The sequence below is a fragment of the Haplochromis burtoni genome, unplaced genomic scaffold, assembly GCF_018398535.1.
Source record: "Haplochromis burtoni strain Fernald_Lab_line unplaced genomic scaffold, NCSU_Asbu1 Contig_1224, whole genome shotgun sequence".
Classification (NCBI taxonomy): domain Eukaryota; kingdom Metazoa; phylum Chordata; class Actinopteri; order Cichliformes; family Cichlidae; genus Haplochromis; species Haplochromis burtoni.
Genome location: NW_024583585.1, coordinates 6,424 through 14,768, shown reverse-complemented (window position 1 = coordinate 14,768; position 8,345 = coordinate 6,424). Strand labels below are relative to the sequence as shown.

Below are 8,345 nucleotides of genomic sequence, written 5' to 3'. Positions count from 1 at the left end.
TAGACTCGTTTAAAAATGTTGAAGTCACATAAGTATAAGGAAAGTCAAAGGATAAATATAGAGGAAAACGGTGAATGATACTGGAACAGAGTTCTGAATATCATTAAGATTCACTTTAAATGAGATGATGGTCTGTGATGCAGAGTTTAGAGAAATGCTTTTCCAGATGATGTCTCCATGTTCCTTCCTGTTTTTAAAAAAATGAACAGCTCTGTGTTGAAACACCTGCAGCTGAAGTGTTTCTTTCTTCACGAACAGGATGCTGGACGACTGCAGAGCTGTTAGCTTCATACCACAGACCACAAACACACAGTCCAGCTCACAGTGAACAACACTCAGTAAGCACAGAAGGAAAGACACATGAGTTTGCACATTTTAGTTAAGACAAATTAATTAATAATAAAAGTATGAACTGAAATATGTGATTTCAGGTTTTAATTAAATCAAATCACGACTTTGTTTTTTGACTGTAACACTAATCTACATTTTTACACTTCTGATCACATGCTCCATAATGTCCTCATAACCCATCATATCATCAATGATGATCTAAATATGATTCTACATTCATACTAAAGTCAGTCTAGTCATGGTCCAGGTGAGGGCTGGGTTTTTTCACAGTGCCATGGCATTCCTCACTGGCACCTCAGGCCATATGCCTCACTGAAGCTCCCTGAGTATATCTGAACGCGGCTTCTTAAGACCAGCGCTCACAATCAAACTTCGTCAGATCATCTGCAACCCTTTGTCAGTCTAGGCCGCCACAGTTATTACTTCTTGTCATAGTTTTTTGTGTATTTGACCTTTGTGCTTCTGCTCGCTGGAGACCTCTGGTTGTTGCTGAGTCGCTGCCATAACCTGCCTGGGTTCAATTGCTGGTCAGCTCAGTTTCCCACTCATGCTCACCTGCCTGCCTCCCTGTACACCTTGGACTGGCATCTGTAACTTCCAAGCTAACACCTGTTCCCCTCATTTTCAGTGACTCACACCTTTTCCCTCCATCCACGGAGTCACTCGCTGGTTGCGTTTCCAGCCCTACAAGTGACAACCAATCACTTTGTCTGACTGGCTGTTGCTGAAAGTTTGATATATTGATATGTTGATGACAGTGATCATCAGAACTTCTCCAACATCTTGATCTGATAAATATACCAAAATAAAATAATAAAATAATTAAATAGTTGTCAATAAATTGTTTATTTTTACACGGAACCACGACTCTGTCTGAAGTTTATAACTGGATATTCTCTTGATGAAATTCCCAGGGTGGCGTTGTCGGGTTTTCTGTTTCATTTTAAAACCTTTTGAGCTCCCAGTTTCCAAGGTGCCATTTTAGTGTTTGGTCATTGGTCCATTGCTATTTTCCTCATTATTCCCACGCCGCTCAAGCAGGAGAAGAGGGAGAAACTAATATTATGATATTTTAAATCTTTTCAAAGGTACATTATGTGAGGATATATTTAGAGATATCCTCACATAATGAAAAATATTATGAAAACACCGAACTACCTTCACTTTGTCTGATTGGCTGTTGCTGACAAGTTGATACGTTGATGACACTGCACATGATGTCAGTGATGATGTCATCTTCTCCAACATCTTGATCTGATTAAAATGAACCAAATTAAACAATAATACAAATTAAATATCTAAAACAGATTAATTCTAGGAACATTGTTACTGTGATCATGATGAATATGAACGTTGTTCTAATAAACCTCAGACATGAAAAATTATACTTTATACATTTTAATTTAATTTATTTTAATTATACTATAAATCAACAAGTCTGAGTCTCACCTTCAGGTTTCCTGTGAACACACGTCTCACCAGCAGAACCAGTAACACCAGTAGAGCCACAACACAGACTGATCCAACAAATGACAACACAGAGAGAACAGGAGGAGAGAGTGATGGAGAGAATGATGGAGGTGATGGAGGTGGGATGTAGTGATGGAGAGTGAGTGGGATGTAGGTGGGTGTGGATTTGGAGAGGGTTGGTCCCCTAAAATAAAGCAAACACAGTCATTAAGTTGTCGTCACATTGTGAATGTTGAAAGCTGCAGAAACACAGACAGGTGAGTGTGTCACCTGTGACAGTGATCCAGCTGGATGGAGACTCTCCATGACCGCTGATGTCACACTTGTAGAGGCCTTCATCAGACCTGGAAACATGCTGGATGGTCATGTGACCTGTAGGCTGCTTCCTGATGAGGGAGCCATCTTTATAGAAAGCAGCTGGGAGGTTGGAGGGAGTGGTCTTTGTTTTACAGAGCAGAGTGACGTCATCTCCCTCCATCACAGGGAGGACAGGACTCTGCAGGATCACTGATCCACCTCAACACAGAGACAAACTACAGCATTTCATCCATTTACACACAGCTTCATCAACACTAACTCCACACACTCAGCTTACCAGTGACTGTCAGGTTAACCATGTTACTGATGGGACCCTCTCTGGACTCACACCAGTAAACTCCACTGTCCCATGGGAAAACAGTGATGTCACATGAAGAACCAGACCATCTTCCCCACCCATCTCCACACTGAGTGATCTTATTTTTGGTCCTCAGAGTCCATCCAGCAGAGCTGTCGTCCTCCTCACAGCTCAGAGACACAAAGTCTTCTTCAAAGAACTGAGAGCTGCTGGGACTCACAGTCAGACGAGCTGTGAGGGTTACAATGAAAAATCAATGATTTCTTGTCTACCTTTTCTTTAATCCTTTATTTCTTCAGTTTTATATGTGAGCTTCATTGTGAAACATGAACCCAATCAGGTCATATCAGTGAGCATTTCTCAGGTTTAAACTGTGACAGAAGAAGGTTACTGACCTTGGTTTGTTGTGCAGCTCAGCAGTGAGATCAGAGCTAAAGAGAAATGACACTCAGGTTGATATGAAGTCAACATAAAGAACAAACAGCTGGCAAACACACAAACTTGTCTCTCTCTGATATACATGTGGCTTGCAAAAGTAAGTTCGGCCCTCTTGAACTTTTCCTCATTTTGTCACAGGAGGCTCTCTGTGTATCCCAGGCCAACATGAAGAAACGGTTTGCAGTGGAAAGACAATTTCAGCCTGTGGTCAAAGTTCTTGTGTTGCTGCCTAATTCTGCCCTCATGGCTCGTTTCTTAGGACCCTATGTAATAGTGAAGAAAATGTCTGACACCAACTAACATGCTGAAACCACACCATACCAGAGACCGCTGGGACAGGCTGTCCACGGTTCTGTCCCTGCTGAAGTGTAGAGGTCATACAAGTGTAGAGGTGTATATATATCTGATATATACACCTCTACACTTGTATTGTACACACATTGTATTGTATACACTGTAATGTGTGTATATATATACATATATATACACACATACTACAGTGGCTTGCAAAAGTATTCGGCCCCCTTGAACTTTCCCACATTTTGTCACATTACAGCCACAAACATGAATCAATTTTATTGGAATTCCACGTGAAAGACCAACACAAAGTGGTGCACACGTGAGAAGTGGAACGAAAATCATACATGATTCCAAACATTTTTTACAAATAAATAATGAAAAGTGGGGTGTGCGTAATTATTCAGTCCCCTGAGTCAAATATTTTTTCTTGTATTAACAAGTTTTTAACCGCAAAAACCCACCAATAACCACACCCCGTGGCAAATATTAGTACAAGGAGTTACTAAATATGACATATATTACAGTATCACTGTGAGATAAAAAATCATGAATACTATTGTAAAATTATCGATATAAAATATATTTGTAATAAAATAAACTCAATATTGTACATAACCTTTGATAAGAGTCATCTAGTCTTACAGGTCACACCGTAGCTGGTATTGCCTTCTATGCAATCTCGAGGTGATTTGGCTCGAGCACCACTTCTCCCGCCACAGATTTTCATGGTACTAGACGGACCATAGGATTTCATGCTTTAGGCATCTTTGTGCCGCGTGTGTTGTCTTGTCATGTGAAACAGCCTCGTTTATCTTCAATTCCGATGATTCCAAAATCCACGATACAGGCCCCATTCATTTGTTTACACGTCATCGTCTGTGAGAAAAACACCAAGAATTCACATCTTACAGTAGGTTTTCTGATGAATCAGTATCTCTCCTCCAACACAAGTTAGTTACAAAGACTTTGGTCTTGCATGAATCTCCCATCCCGCTCCATGGCTTCTGAAACTCAGACTGGAATACTCTAAGCACGTCGGACTGCGGATATCCCTTGAGTTGTCATTACCTTACTTGGCCACTCTCTGAGCATTCCGGTCCCGTGTCTGATCGTACGTTCATGATCATTCCACGGGTATTCTAGCCCAATCAGGAATTTCTGGTCTGTATGTCTCCATTGATGATTTCCCAAGTGTTCCAAGTGTTCATGTAGTCACTTTCATCTGGCAGTCTCAATCTTCCTGCTCAAGCTCTTGTCTGGCTGGGATTGGCACTGTTTGAGCTGGGAGTGTCTTTAAAGAGGAGAAAGTGCTTCACGGTAAGTGGGGACAGAAATTGAGCGTTCTCTTAGACCAGAGATTCCTTGAGTGACCAATTTTTTACCGATTGATTCTTACCACCATGACGGTTTTTCTGCCTCCATTGAAGGCCCGTGCAATGACTTGTCATATTTAGTGGGGCTGACATCGGTGGTGACTATATTTGCCACTAAATTTAGATTCTATTTTTTTTAAATTTAAAGTCAAAGATTATGACCAAGTGACTTTATGCTCCCTATCCAATCAGCATTCATTCACACAGAGATTCTACTTACAGAGCAGACACAGCACAGATGTTTCCTTCATCGTCCTTCTCACTCATTTGAGCTTTTTTTCATTTCTGTCACTGACACCAAGTAAAGCCCGCCCTCTTCCTCTGAGTCACCAGCTTTCTATTGGTTCAAACACAGAGGAGGTATTTAACTTTTGTCTTTGTCTAAAGAAGTGAACTAAATCAAATTATTCAAATTATTCAAATACTCTACATCAGTGAGTAACCTGAAGGTAGATAGGCACAGTATTTTTCCCTAAACACTGTGGCTTAAAGCTGTCACGCAAACACACAAGACCAGGAAATCATGAGAGTGAAGAGCTAAAAACATGTTTAAGAAATAATCTGATTATGTCTCATATCTGTGAACGTTAATCCTCCAACATTGTGTATATATGACCACTAGAGGGACGAAGCTTGGACTTTAAAGTAAACTACATGGAATAACAGATCATCAATTGAGTTCTTCAAGTTTGTTAGTAATAATAATAAATAAACTCAGCACCTTCTTTCTTAATGAAATGGCCTTATTTTATTTGAAATCTAATACAGATTACCTTCATTTGTTATGTGACTGTAGGTGTCTTATTTGTGTATAAGTCAACATGGAGAGAAACAAACTGTGTTCCTCCAGGCTGTGAAACCTTGAAACTGATGAAGGTGAAAACAAAAACCTTGATTTAGTTTAGTTTAATCTTTAAACCTTTACAGCCACAGAAAACAAACGATTAAAGACTGAATTCAAGAAAAAAACATTCAGTACTGCTGTTTGCAAAACTTTATTAGCAATAACCAAAGTTACAGAGACAATAAATTAATAATATGTGACCTGGACTTGAAATGTTGATACTGCAGTAACAGACTGAAGCGTCTCCTTCATGGAAGGAAAAGTTCAAAGCTTCACAGATCAGAGAGGAAACCTCTGACTCTGCAGCTACATGGAAATAATTACCTTCACTTTGGTTTCATAACACTGTCCATCATAACATTTATTCAGCTGTAGCTGAAGATTATTGATCGTCTATAATCGACAGTAATTCGTCTTTTCTTCATCACACACAGTGTTTGTGTTGTCAGTCGGTTCAGTATGTGTGACAGTAATTATACTGTAACAGCTGATCTCTACATGAGGATTAATTTGTGTTTCGAATCTCACAGAAAAAGTTTGATCTTACAGCCGAACCTGAAGTTATTCTGATACTGCAACATACGAGACACTGAACTCATAAATACTGTGTAAAATCAAACTGTGAACAACATGAGATCTTTTGTTTGAAATTAGTTCACTCTGAAATATTTGTGTGGAGAAACACAAAAAAGCATCTCTAAATTTTGTTTGATGTGTTTTGGTTGATAATAGGAACTCCCAGATGTTCATCATATAAGTGAGGAAGAAATATAAAGAACTTTTCAAAGAATTTGCTTTGAACTTTTACACTGAGATGAACAGCTAACCTGGAAAGCTGAATAAATAGAGCCACTGTTTCTAATGTTGGACTGTAATATAGTAAATTGAAGGTGATATAATAGTCTAATGAGGTTTGATAATAATCAGAGAAATGCAAAATCAAAATGAAATCTAGACATATTTGTCATCTGACAGAGTAAAATTGAGCATCCTCTGTTGGTGTTTGTTAGGATAATTATTGATTTTCAAAGAAAACATTGAAAATTCTCAAATTTGAACAGCAGAAACTGACAGACTGACAATCAGTCCAACAGATACAGCCTCTGTGCGTCCTCCTGCCTCCTTCCTTTTTTTAACAATTCAGTTATAAAACACCTTTCTGATGTTTTCTATAGATAAGAAAAACAACAACAACAACAAAAAGAAGAAAAACAGCAACTGGAAGACCAACTTTCAGTCCAACAGATCCATCCTCTTCCCTCCATCCTCTGTGTCTCCTCCTGTCTGACCTGCAGGTGAGAAACAGGTGTGAGGTGTCAGCTGTCAGGTAGGTGATGAGTGAAGAACAGAACAGAATCCATTTCCTCTTCAAACTGCTGTCAGACATTATCTACTGCACTCTGATCACATCACTCAGACCAGCTGCTTTCTACAAAGTCTCATCAACAACATCTTTAGAAACAAACATCAACAACCAGGAAGCAGCTTCACCTCTGATCACACACACACTCAACTCTACTCACTCACCTGGAGGATCAACAACTCTCAGTGTGATGCTGAGGGCATTTTTTGTTCCACCCATGAGGACACGACACTCGTATGTTCCACTATCAGCAGTCGTCACATCCTTCAGAATCAAAGACACGTCTCCATCCTTCATCTGTCTGTCCTGCAGATCCACCCGGTTCATAAAAGATGGATGCTGGTTGGCTGGATCAAAGTGTCCATCTCGGTACAAAAGGACATATTTTTCCAGGCCAGTTTTGCTCCACTTTACAAGCTGATGTTGTTGTTGTTTGGAGCTCGACATGGAGATGACGTTCTGTCCAGACTCAGCTGTGATGTTTCTTCTGAAAGAGGAAACAACACAGAGCAGAGAGGTTAAACGTCAAAGTACAAATGTTAGCTTCTATAGCAACCAGACAAACAGACAATGCACTTGCTCGAAATCCTTCTTGTAGCAGTGCTTGCACCTGGAATCCAATACCTTTGCCACAACTTGGACAGCACGTGGTTACGTCCACCATGCCTTGTTTTCTGATGTACATGTTGAAGCACAGGGTCAGTAAATTGAAGATCCCTAGCTATAATAGCAGGATGCCTTGCCTCCTCAGGTATAGCTGCTCTACTGAGCCTACTTCCAACTTGTGACACACAATCCTCAAAGCTCATAGAGATTGCTGCTCTTCTTCTTCACCCTCTCATTCTCATCTATGTATTCATTTGCCTCAACAGCATTAACTAAAATTGCCATTTTAATCTCTGGATCATTTGAAGAGACCTTTCCACTGTCAGGCTTCACTGAACAAAGACACTTTGGTCCTTTAAACCAGGAATCAGCCTTCAGAAAAGATTGTACCTCGACTCCCCTAGAAGCCAGATCAGCAGGATAACATGATGTACTAACATATTTCCACTGAGAAGGTTTGGACATTTTAAGCATCGCTGCCATCTGGTGTGCTACAAATATTTAAAACTTTGAGGTTTCATTTGTGATATATTACAATACAGAGGTGTTATCAGTTCAAAAACTGATTCCTGCAACTGCATTTGCAGCTCTTTTCTCCACATCTTATCCATTCTACTCGCAACCAATGCAGCTGTCAATTCCATGCAAAGTTTGTTTCAGTGGAGCCACCAATGCTTTGCCCATTATAAATGCACAATGGACCTGATTTTGGGTGACTGTGCCAAAACCATTCTCACTTGCATCTGCGACTGAGCAGAAGCAACCTCTCTGAAGTTAGAAGATTTAAAAGCAGAAGTCGACTTTAAAATCTGCAAGAATGCAAAGATCATTCACCCAAACCGTCAATTCTTGTACAACAGTAACTGGCAACACATAATCCCACACCTAAAGATTTCTGCATAGTTTCTGAAGGATTAACTTAGCAGATAATATTAAATGCTAAAAAAAAAACCCAAAGGGTTATAGATAAACCTCACAAGAGAC

General features: G+C 39.8%; 2 long non-coding RNA genes across 2 annotated transcripts in view; both read right to left on the bottom strand.

The window, feature by feature from the left end:
• LOC121813170 overlaps positions 1-1,917 on the bottom strand; it is a 31,282-nt gene extending 29,365 nt beyond the window's left edge. Inside the window, exons 1-2 of the long non-coding RNA XR_006053548.1 lie at positions 1,801-1,917; positions 1,510-1,605 (exon numbers count right to left, since the gene is read on the bottom strand). This is a non-coding gene — a long non-coding RNA (uncharacterized LOC121813170). The remainder of the gene's footprint in view (positions 1-1,509; positions 1,606-1,800) is intronic.
• Positions 1,918-5,610: 3,693 nt separating this feature from the next.
• Positions 5,611-7,166, bottom strand: LOC102305297. Its single transcript, XR_006053549.1, has 2 exons — positions 6,920-7,166; positions 5,611-6,681 (listed from the first exon to the last, which is right to left on the bottom strand). It is a non-coding gene; the product is annotated as an uncharacterized LOC102305297 (long non-coding RNA).
• Positions 7,167-8,345: the final 1,179 nt, after the last annotated feature.